Source organism: Crocodylus siamensis, chromosome 2 (genome assembly GCF_052110815.1).
Source record: "Crocodylus siamensis isolate JL-2025a chromosome 2, ASM5211081v1, whole genome shotgun sequence".
NCBI lineage: Eukaryota > Metazoa > Chordata > Crocodylia > Crocodylidae > Crocodylus > Crocodylus siamensis.
Window position 1 is genome coordinate 210,947,093 of NC_143396.1, and position 12,354 is coordinate 210,959,446.

Here is a 12,354-nt window from a genome sequence, read left to right on the forward strand (position 1 = left end):
GCAGGAATAATCCTAGTGACTATTTGGATTGGAAACCTACAAGGAAAAAGTAGGCTCTTCAAGATAACATTTAAAAATGTTTCTTATATATACTAAGAAACAATAACCATCTTCAGGAAAACTATCTTAATGAGCTAGACCTACAGAAGTATAAGCTATAGCAGAGGTTCCCAAACTTTTTCTTATTGCATACCCCCTTCCAGATTTGCCAGCTGCCTGCATATCCCACAAGCATACATTTTATATTTCAACCCCTTAGATGCCAATTATTTTTATAAGGAAAATTAAATCACACTTCTGTGAATCTGCCATTACACAGTTTCTCCCATGTACCCTCCAGAGATGTCTTGCATGCCCCCAGGGATATGCATACCACAGTTTGGGAACCCCTGGGCTATAGCAAGAGCTGTTCAGCCTTTGGATGCATACAAAAAAAAATCAAGAGGTATATGATTGTCTGGGTTGCATTTTTTTGAAATTGAAAAATGGCTTTGCCTTGGTAAGAAAATGAAATCAAAACTTTCAAGTGGTGGGATGACAGTACCGGGAGGAAAGAAATGCCATGAACAAAGATGGAAGGACAGCAGTCAACTGGAGAGTGCTAAGCAGCTGACCAGGAATTTGACTGGCTAAACACAGTAACAATATGGAGGTGTATGTGAACACCAAGAAAGAGAACAAAGGGTAAGTGTGATTATCCACTAACTAGAAACTTGTCTCACCATTCACACCCCTGTGTGAAGAACTGACCCACAATTTGTAGCAAAGACGACTATATAGAGTAGCTCCATAGATGTTTAAGTTTTTAGAGAAACAGGGAGAAAAGACAGAACCTTGAAAGAAACTCTGAAAGGTAGAGACTATTTGGGGCTTCCCAGGTATTCAAAGCCATTTTCAGTTTACCACTAACTGTTAAAAGAAACTGCAATCTATGAATTTGTCCTTGAACTGCTGTTACATGAATTAGCAACTATACTGGAAATCTCCAAAGAAGAAAGTAAACGGATATAGAAGTCCAAATTCCTGGCCACGTTCTGGGTCCCTTGTTCTTTTCCTATAGTGCAAAGTAACAAAATACAATATGTCCTTTCTCCTTCCTCTTCCCAACACTTGGAATCCCTCTTATGCAAAAGGGAATTCATAACACAGAGTCATTGTGCCCACTATCTATGCAGAATTACCTCCTCAAAGGTAATTCCTCGCCTCCTACCTATACGCCCACCTCCTCACAGCTTCCAGTGTTTGGACATGGTTTGGATAGATGTAAGGATCTGCTGAAGATGCATGAGTCTGGGTACAGTGCACTGTGCTCCCATATTCTGAGCCAAATAGGAGCTTTGTAAGCCCTGTAAAAAAAAGCTGAAACCAGTTAGGGCAGGCTTATAATGAAGACTGCCTACCCAGAATGCAAGAGAAGCCAAACCTATCACTGTCCACCCCTGTAGGCTGTGCCTTCTGAAATGTGCAGTTTGGAGTCAAGGCCAAAGAATGAACCGCTCTCCCTCCCATATCCAGCCCTTGCCATCACTGGGGGGAAAGTGCATTCTTATCATGTGGTAACAAATACAAGATAAAATCCCACTGGAGGAAAAGCAATTTTATTTTCTGCCTTGATGTAAACCCTGTCCCGCCCCCAACGGTATACTACACAAATGAAAAATATACCACTTTCGCTAGCGAACCTGAGCAACCTGAAATTGTACTATACTAGGAAAACAGAGACCTCTGATTTTCCTTTGGTGGTAAGAAAGATGGAGATTATGATCAAGGCCAGTGGTGCTCAACCTCCAGCCATAAGCCAGATCCAGCCCTTGGAGCTAGGTTCCAGTGAACACTGTCACTACTCCCCTGTCACCAAATTTCAATTCCTGTGGGCTAAATGACATGGACCTGCATGTGAGGCTGGGAACACAGGTACAATCCAGCATGTAGGTTGGTGACTGATCTGGCATTCAGGGCCAGGGCCAATGACTGATCCAACAGGTGGGGTCAAGGATGGTGGCCAGTCTGTCCCAACACTGCCATAAGGAAGTCAATTGTTATCACCAGCCTCCTCACAAAGACTTGTCTGAAGCCAGAGTGAGTCAGTGGTAAAGTCCAAAATCACTCTACAGTCTGTCGTCTGCACTACAGTCTCTACCAAACTCCAAAGCCATTATGAGCAATAAAAGCAGGGTCTGCAGGCCAGCAGTTTTAGGTGCATATTCCCTATAGTCAAAGCAACTCAATGCCTGCCTCTTAAACATGTGAATCTTCTGGACAATAATGTCCTAGAGTAAAAGTGTGCTTCATAGTACATGATGAAATGCCAGGAAGTCGTTACTATATTCTAATTAGCTCAGAGGACCGAGAGAGGGGTTTATTCCATTATAATTGAATCCTGGCCATGGCCTCCTCCAAAACTGCTAAAAATACTAACCATATCAAAGACCTCCCTGTGTAGTCATATTGGGTATGCCTTCACTGTAGTTAATTCATTACCTATAATTAGGTATCTACTCTATTTGCAATTTCACATTTTTCGTGGAAATCACAAAAAGGAGGTTTCCACGAACCCTGCAAAAAGGCGAACCCCATTATTTTGGTGTGGAATCACTAGGAAAAAAAGAACTTACTAAAAATAAAATACTCGGAGCCAGCAGTCCTCAGGGCTGCTGCAGCACAGCCTTTCAGCCTGCTATGCGGTAGGGGGAGGGGAAGCCACTGGCATGAAGGAGAGTAGCAAAGATGGTGGCTGCCCCCCCATCCCTTGCTGCTGATTGGCCAAGAGAGCTGCCCATTGTATGGCTGGCCCCGCCCTTCTGCACCAATTAGCAGCAAGGGGTGAAGCCACCGGGGCCCCTTGGCCAATCAGTGGTGGGGATGGGGGGAGGCTGCCACAAAAAGGCTGTGAAAATGGTGCTGTGCACCACAAGCAACCTATAATTTTTGTTTTGCTTTAGCACAGTTTAGTTAGATCCTTACCTATAATTGGTTTATTCCCCTCAAGTTAGCTTGGCCCCAGTAGAGAAGCCAGACTGAGAACTAGTATGCGAGTCACTGTGTGTAATGCTAAGATTCTGGGAAGCATAGCCTATGGTTCATTATGCTTCAGTTAGATGGGCTACTGAATTAAATCTTTTTAAATGAACAGTGGGAAAATGAATCTGTCTTGTCCAGGAGGGAATTCTGTGAAAGTAGTGGAAGACTAGTGGTCTGCTACAGTATCTATGCTATAGTAATGTTACATTAACAGCTAATAAATGTGCTAATTCAAGTGTTAGCCTCTGATGGACCAGCCAATTTGCATGAAAAGCACAACCACAACTGAGTTAAGGGTTTGAATGTGTTGATGGAACTCAAGATATATAACCCTACATTATAACCCTTCCTACATGTTCTCCAGTTGTGTGTGTGTAGGACCAAGAGTTATAGCCAGTATTCCCCATCTCAAGGTGAACACAGAACTGTAAGAGATGGGTTGGAAAGTATGTGGAGTTTTGGTTTCATCTTCACAAGCACACCAGCCAGAAGACCTGAAATGTTACAAATAGGGAAGAAAACTGCTTCTTGGAACTCTGTAATAAATTATTTCCCAATAGAGAAGAGGGGATGGGGACAGGAGAAAGGTAGAAATCTTGGATCTCACAGTCCTTCTCAGGACACTTCTTGATGTGGCACTACCATGCACCACTCTGACTGAACAGGGCTGAGGCTAAGGACTCATTCATAATGGCCTCTCCAATGAATAAAAGGAATTTGGTACAATTGAAATGCCAAGATACAACCATAGTGTATACAGGCAGTCCTCAACTTACAACATTTTGAGTTACAACACTTTGCATTTACCACGTTTATAAATTAACACCCTGTTTCAACTTTATGATGTCAGTTTTGACCTTACTGTGCTTGATCTGATGCGATGCCACATCAGCAAAAAAGTTTGCTGTGTCACTCATCTTCCTGGTGACCATCTGTCCAAACTTCCTTAGACACTTTCTTTAAGAAAGCAGACAAGACTCCATAAAACCTGTAGCCGAGACTCCTGAGAAGACTCCAGCCAAAAACCCTTCAAAAAGTCCAACCAAGAGCCTTTCAAAAAGTCCAGTGAAGTCACCTCAAAAAAGTCCTTCCAAATCAATAGGCTTGCTATTTACAATATAAATACATTAATGTAGCTATATTACTCATCTATAATTGATCAAGTACAAAATTCTGTGATATTTTTGGTGAAAATAGGGTATCAGGAACCAATCCCCCATTTATAACATTGTTTCTTATGAGAAAATTGGTTCCGAGTTGCAACATTTCAACTTAAGATGTGGTTTTCAGGAACCAGTTATGTCATATGCCTGTACTGTATATTGAAGGAGGGTGTATATAAGCTTTTGTGCTCAAAAGCTTGCAAAGAACATTTTTTCCAACTACCCAGTTGTTCTAATAAAAGACAGCACGTCTACCCAAAGAACCTTGCCAACCATACAGTATGCACTTAGCCTTATAATGCATATATCACAGGGTAATGCTATTCAGCCACTAAAACCTGACAACTGACAAATCATCAGTAGTTCTCACTGGAGGTTCTAAACTACATGATTACTAAGAATGTGTGAAGCAAGCCCTATTCAATTTAGATTTGGATTTGGCCCAAATCAGGGACAGTGATTTGATTCATTGATTTGGATCAGTGTCCCTGATTCAATTTGGCCAAATCCGGGTCTGAAGATTGGATGCTGATTTGGAAAAATCAGTGATTCAGACATAGACACAGCTTTAAATGTTTTTTCTGCATAGCTTCAGGTACCAGCACAGCTCATGAATGCTGTGATGCTGGGGTGAATGGAGCATCCCACAGGAGTGCGGGGTGGCCCCCCCATGTGCTCGATGGTGTACTTGGAAGTACTTCTGGTCCACTTCCGGGTCTGCCGGGGAGTGCACTGGGGCCCTCCCCCATACCCTCCTGGCTCAGCGATCAGCTGCACGGGACCCCAGATGCCCCGCAGACCAAGGAAGTACCAGTTGCTGATCCAGGGGGCTATGAACAATGGGATAACAGAGTGGGATATGTGGTATATTCCACATGTCCCACATGCATATGTGGGATAACAGGACAGAGTGGAGCCAGGGGGCATTTGAGGTGGTAGGAACAATATCTAAAGGACAGTGAGAGGCACTTTGGGGCCATGGTGGAATGAGTATCTAGGGGACCCATGCGTGGGGTTGCAGGAAGCAGTTCAGTCCATGCCAGGCTGGAGGGATGCAGGGTAACCTCTGTACACCCCCAGCATCAGGTAGCTGCCCCACTCTAGCACTGGCAGTCAGGGTCCCACCCCTCCCACCTCCCCAAACACCACATTGTATTGCCCTCTAAGCCCTTAGCATATTACTGAAACTTCCAGTTTCTCTTTGGTTGGAGAAAAATGTGTATTGTGTTATGCCAAATGCAACATACCAGCTAAACCCCTGCCTTCCTTTTCAAGACCCTAGATCAGGGGCAGGCAATTATTTCAGGTGGAGGGCTGCTTACCCAGTTTTGGCAAGCTGTTGAGAGCTGCATGGGTAGCCCCGCCCCTTGACAGGAGCCCCACCCCCTGGTCACCATCTTGGGACCAATGTCCCAGGGCCAGCACCAGTGGGGCCCAGAGCAGGGTGCAAGCTGGCAGGGGGCTGTGGAGCCAGGCTCGGCTGCATTAGCAGGGAGGGGGGGAACTAGACCGGCTCCATAGAGCCCCTGCCAGCTGGGACCCTGTACTCCTGCTGCCCTGCTCTGGGCCCTGCTGGCACTGGCCCTGGGACACCAGTGTGGGCCCTGTGCTCCCATGCCCATTCACTCCCAGTGCCCCCCAGCCCCGCGGTACAGGTGGGGAGCAACACACAGCCCCAACCCCGTGCTTGTCAGCAGGGAAGGAGCTGGTGCAGAGCACAGGGAAAAGTGGTCCCTCAGCCACACTCACTGCTGTAGCCGCTTGCAGCCCACACAGGGCTGTCCTGAGCAGGCACAGGCAGCCCCATGCAGGGCTGTGAGTGACTGCAGCTTGGGGCGCCGGCCCCCCACTCAGCACCAGTTTGTAACCCACCCCCGCTGCCAGCCTGGGCCCCATGTGGCTCTAGACTTGCCTGGCAGGGTTGTGGCATGGTGACAGCAGCTGCTTGGAGTGGAAGGAAGCAGCACCCCTGCTTGCCACGCCAAGCAGTGTTTGCTGCTGCTGCCCACCCGGAGCTCATGGGCTGGGCAGCACAGAGGCAGAAGTGGCAGCCTCACCGCAGCGTACCATGGCGTGGGCAGCAGCAGCAAACACTGCCTGGCGCAGCAAGTGGGGGGGCCACAGCTGCTCCCACTGTGGAGCAGCCCCAACAGGTGAGCCCGGAGTAGGCACAGGGCCCAGGCTGGCAGCATGGATGAGTTACAAGCTGGTGCTGAGCCCGGGGGTGAAAAGCAGCTCCTCCCCCGCTCCGTGGCCAGTGCCCCGCATGCTGCAGCAGGGAGTGCTGGCCATGGGGCCATACTCAACACCAGCTCATCCCCTGCCCTCCCACCCTCCTCCTTACCTGTGCTTCCTGTGCCAGGAGTCCCAGGCCAGAAGCCCCTGTTGGGGCTTCCAGCTGGGGGGGCAGGGCTGGGGGGCCCTGCTATTGCAGGAACCCACCAGGGCTTCCCCTGGGTCCTACTGCCCCTGGTTCCCGTCATCTTTGACAGGAACCACGGAGAGATAAATTTTAATTTTCAAAAATTTTTAGGGGCCCCATGGGCCAGATAGAATGGCCTCATGGGCTGGATCCAGCCCACAGGCCATATTTTACCCACCCCTGCTCTAGATACACCCATGGTTAGAGCTGATTACATGGGCAGCCCAACTTTCACCTGTGGACACCTTAAGGTCTTAGTTCTACCTTCAAAATCCCTCGGTTCTAGACTTATTTGGACTTATTCTAGAGTTATTTGAAACACATTATTAAATGCTCTATAACCTATACACAGAACACAGGACAGACATCTGGGCCCCATTTCTCCTACAGCAGGAATCTGGAGCAAGTGAAACATTAAGTTTCCCCTTTATTTTATATACAATGTGTCAGTGAAGTATGAGGGAATCCCAAATAATTGTGTCACTGGTCTTCTCCAAAATCCTAAAGCCAGCCAAGTATATATTTGTGTAATCATAATGACTAGCCAGGGAAGAGAGAATAATATTTGCAGTGAAAAGTGACCTGAAACAATTTTTCACAGACTTACTTAAAAATGCTAAAGCAGCAGTGAAAGTGTAATATGCTGCAATGTAGTCTGCTAAATTACACCCTTCATTAGGATGCAGAACAAATCTTTTCCTCCTGGCAAAACAGACTGAGAAACAGAAGAAAAATGGAAATCGGATCTGAGCAATAAATTCCCCATTCAGCTTGAGATCCCTGCATTTACTGCCGAACTTGAGTTTGCTTGGTTTTGTTTGAAACAAAAGTGACAGGAAATTTCAGAGCAAAAAAAGATCAGAGTCCCTTGCATTTCTGGTCAGCAGACCCTGGAAGAACTACAGAGTCAGAATGCCCAGTCCCAGAATGAAAGAGTACACAGAAAGAGCATGTTGCTAGTTGGTCTTAAAATAAGTTGTCACTTTTCTACAGGCCATCATAGGAGAACAAACTCAACTTTGCAACATTAGAAAAGGCTCCAACTATTTGTGGTGCAATAGAGTAATGATGTGCAAAAAAAATATCAAGCTGTAAAGCACCATTAATATCAGGAAGAGTCTGAGTCATTTGTCTATGCATGAGCAACAGAATTAGAATTGGTTTATTACTGTTTCTCTATTCTGAACCACTCAAGGATTAATTGATGTTCTGTCCCTAGATATACTGGGGAGCAAGCCTGCATCAATAAGGTAGGTGAAGATGACCAGATCTCTGCTAAATCTAACGTCTAAGGAACTTTACAGGTAGCATGAAAATAAAGATAGAGTATGCAAAAAAGTTGCGTCTGTCAGTATGAAGCAAGGGTATATTTGTTAAGGTCAATTGATTTACAGTGTAAACGCAGTATGAGATAGGAATGAGGCAACAGGTATAGTTAATAGGAATTAGGTTTGTTTACCTGATCATTATAATACTGCTCAAAGACATAATCAGAGGCAGAAATCAGGGCTAGAGCAGAAATTACAGATAAACTGGTATAAGTGATTAGAAACCAGTTCAAACCTGTAACACAGCAGTTCAGTGCACATCAACCACTTTCAAAATGGCTGAAACCTGGATGGATGTAGTATCAGATTATATTTAGGTTAAAACGGTTTATTGGACTTGTGTTTCAGATTCACTCCAGATTCAAATTAACTCAGTCCCCCAGCATCCCAGGATGCTTTACACATCCCCTGCAAACCCTCCTCATAGGGTGGGCAGACTAGTCTTGGCCCTAGGCATCTGCTCCAGCCTAGCAGGAAGGCATGCCGTGGCCCATCAGCTTCCAGCTTGGGCCACTGCAGGCATGTGGCTGTATTTCTGGAATCAAAAGTGAATGTCTGTTCATTTGCTTATTGATTCAATCTATGCAGTTTAAACTAACCAGTGAAGATTGAATCAATTCAGCCTCAAGCTTTTTTGACCGATCCTACTTAGCCTGGGAGATTCATAGATTCACAGACTGTAAGGCTGAAAGGGACCTCAGAAGATCATTGGGTCCAGCTCCCTGCACCAGGCAGGAAAGATAACTGGGGTCAGGTGACCCCATCAAGGTAACTGTCCAATCTCCTCTTGAAAGTTTCCAAGGTAGGTGATTACACCACCTCTGGAGAGAGCTTATTCCACAGTCTGAACACCTGTTGAGCCTGAAATGGTCTTCCAGGAGTTTGTGGCAATTACTCCTAGTTTTCCCCCTGGGTGTACTTGATGTACTCCCCTGATGTAGCGGTAAGCTGCTACCAAGTCCCCTCTCAGCCTTCTCTTTTTCAGGCTGAAGAGTCCCAGTTCCCTCAGCCTATCCTCATATGGCTTGCCATGCAAGTCTCTGATCATACAGGTGGCCCTTCTCTGGACTCTCTCAAGCTTTACCATGTCCTTGTTAAGACACGTTGTTAATTGTACTTAGATGTGTTCACTGTACATAGATGTGCTTATTGTACTTAAGGTACAGTAAAAAATTTTTTAAAAATCACCTATACTCCTCTGTTAGTTGTCATTTTATTATTTCAGTTTATACGATAAACAAAAATTTAAGAGGGTGACAACAGTAGAATCAGATTTGTCCTGATTAAGAAGCTATCCCATTTAAATACATGGTTTCATCAAAACATTGCTAAACATTATACTTATGTATAAACTGCAATCCAGCTATCTCAGTTGAAGCATTTAAGTCAATGTATTAACCCCTATAATTGTAAACAGAAAGGCATTTTCCTGTCTGCAACTGTATGAAACCAAAAAGAACACTGTATGTAAGCAATCCAGGACATTTAATCACTTTCTTAATACCTCAAATTGTAACTGACAGAGCAATTAAGCTGAATATTGCCCCGATATCCTATTAAAGTGACAGAATTTAGTTTAATAGAGGAAAGAACTGGTTCCTTGCTGATGTCCCATTAAAATGGCTCCCTTTACTATCTAGAATGGGAGTCCCATAGCTTACACTTGACAATGTACAATAAACAATAATATGGCATTGGCATAGCAAGGGCCTTGATGATGTAATACAATGCAACTTTTCCCATTCTGATTTCCAGTGATTATATTCTAGTCCCTTTTAAATGGCTTAGGCTGTGGCTCTGTGAGATCATCTCTCAACCTCCTTTTCTCAAAAGAATGCAGGTCTAATTTCTGTAAGTAAAATCTCTGTTATCAGTCTAGTCACCTTCTGTGGCACCCCATAAAATGTTAAAAGGCCCTAGTTTTCCTCTTACTGGGCACATCTGCATGAGATGCTGACTGAGCAGTAGCCCAATACTACTGTGTGGTAGTGTCACATGACAAAAACCATGACAAGACATTACTGCACAGTAGTATCAGGCTACTGTGCAGTATTGTTATAAAAAAGGTGCTCACTAGCACTACTGAGCAGTAAATTGGGTCCTGCACATTTATTTACACAAGTACTAAATAAATGTGCAGTAACCACTGTGCAGTAGCATCTCATGTAGACACAGCCACTGGGTGCATCTACATGTGCACTTTACTATGGAGTAGACTAATTAGCTCTACAGTGAAGCATCACAGTCTACATGTGCACTGATATTAGAGTGCAGTAAACTAATTAACTCTACCATAGGACAATACTGTCAGGAATAGTACTGTCTTACAGTGGAGTCATTAAGTGTGATTAAATGCATGTGTAGATGGTGACTTCCGGGTATAAATTGTGTCTGGTCAGTGCAGCCAGCTAGGGCTCTGACCTCCAGATCCTGCCACCCGATGCTGTCACTTGGAGCTTGGGGGCAACACCCAGTGCCCTCTGACCCAGGGCTGCTCCGTCCTGGCTTAAATTGCTGCCTCCAGCTTAAACTGCTCCAGAGTTTATTGTGTTGCATTAATACCATGTGTAGATACGCTCACTCATTCCTATTTTACACTAAAGTAAATCCAGTGACTCAAGTAGGATTACTACTGATTTACTCCAATAAAACTAAGAAGATCAATACAACAATTCCCAAACTGTTCATTCCATTCTCCAACGGCAAGGTCACTAGAGATCTTTTACACAGCTTTAAAGCTGTTTCCCCCCACATTCTGATGGAAACAATTTTATCTGCAATATCTGGTAGGCAAAAATCTTCACGAAAAGATGTCTAATTTGGCCTTCATGCAACTCTTGAACCACAGTGCTGTTAGGAAACTACATGATGTAATTTTAAAAGAATTATACCCGCAGATATTTTTTCCAGATTGTCATGTTACCGTTAAAAATCAATTGAACTTAATTTTCTGCTTTTTTCCCCTCATGTGCTTTGCTGGAATGTATTAGTATACATTTTGGCAATAATAAAGGAAAGATCTTTAAAATATTTCTCTGAAGACACTTTTGCCATGATGCTTTCTCACTAAGTTGTATGGAATTCATAGCTGCGGGGAAAATATCAACTCTGCTGCATATTATGGAAAGGGAATGAATTGTCTTCTGAAAAAGTTATTCCCCTACATAAGCTGCACTAGACATGACAGGATACTCAGCATTTTATCCATCCTTCATATATTAAATTAAAGGATCCCTGTTAAGTTAAAATCATATTCTGTGTGTTTGCACATGTAATTCATTCTTCTCATAACTCTATTACTAAACACATCTGTGATTGGTTAAATCAAATAGCAGTCTGATAGCTATTATTTGCCACTTGTTAGTCTGCCTGTTTTGCTCTGTGCATTTCAATGGTTCTGTCTGTATGCTGAAAACATATAAGAAAACACTTTCTTGCCTCTTACTTTACTATGGAGCCGGCCAAAAATCAAGGTTTTCAGTTTGTTGATAATTCCACTGTTTGCAATTTGTTTTTGGCCCAAATCAGATGGGAAGCAAGTTATTTTGAAATTTCCAGTGCACAAGAAGCTTCCCAGACCCTGAAGATGATGAAAAATGTCAGTGAAATCAGTGTTTTGTCAATTTCACCATTAAAGGCAAGATTGTTAATTTCACTGAGCAACTAACTACAAAATACTTTCACAGTCCCTGACCCCTAAACAGACCCACCAAAGGTCTGCCTGGCAACCAGAGGCTTAGAACTTCCAGCATCCTCAAATCTGAAGAAGATACACCAGGAATCCAAGCAGGTCTCCATGCTTGAGGTTCTACAAACAAGTTTGTTGGACCTGAGATATTTCAAACAAAAATCTTTGGCAATCAACAAACTGGGCTTTTTCACTTCACTTCATCAAAACATTTATGGCAAGTCTTACTTAAGTGTTTTTGTAAGATAAAACTCAACATCAGAATGAAATATTTATGAAATTATAAAATCTTACCATCCCCCACCTCTGTTTACTCCAAGGAAAAACATAATCTTTACTATGATTCAAGTTCAATGATGTGATTAAAGTTATGGGAGGAACTCAGTCCTAAAGAATTTTATGGTATCTGAAAGGTGAGCAAAGGTGTAAAATGATGTGTCAGAGGTTACGGTGGCTGTGCAGGTAAGCAATGGAAAGCTTTGTGGGTAAAAATGATGGTTAGTTAGACTTGTTTTCAGCACTGACATTATAATTTAAGCTTCCTATCTTGAGCCAAACACCTCTGCTGTGGAAATCCACTGGAGTTAATGGTGTTTTACCAGCAATAAAACTGGCCCACTGATTTTGGATACCAGATATTGAAGAATTATAACTGATGTAGAAGATGCAGTATTTTTATCATGTATTGAACAACGCTTATTCCTCCTATCCTACAACAAAGGTAGAGCAGTT

General features: G+C 43.7%; 1 protein-coding gene across 5 annotated transcripts in view; it reads right to left on the bottom strand.

Moving 5' to 3' along the window:
• PAMR1 (peptidase domain containing associated with muscle regeneration 1) overlaps nt 1-12,354 on the bottom strand; it is a 90,766-nt gene that overhangs the window by 28,722 nt on the left and 49,690 nt on the right. The window lies entirely within an intron of this gene.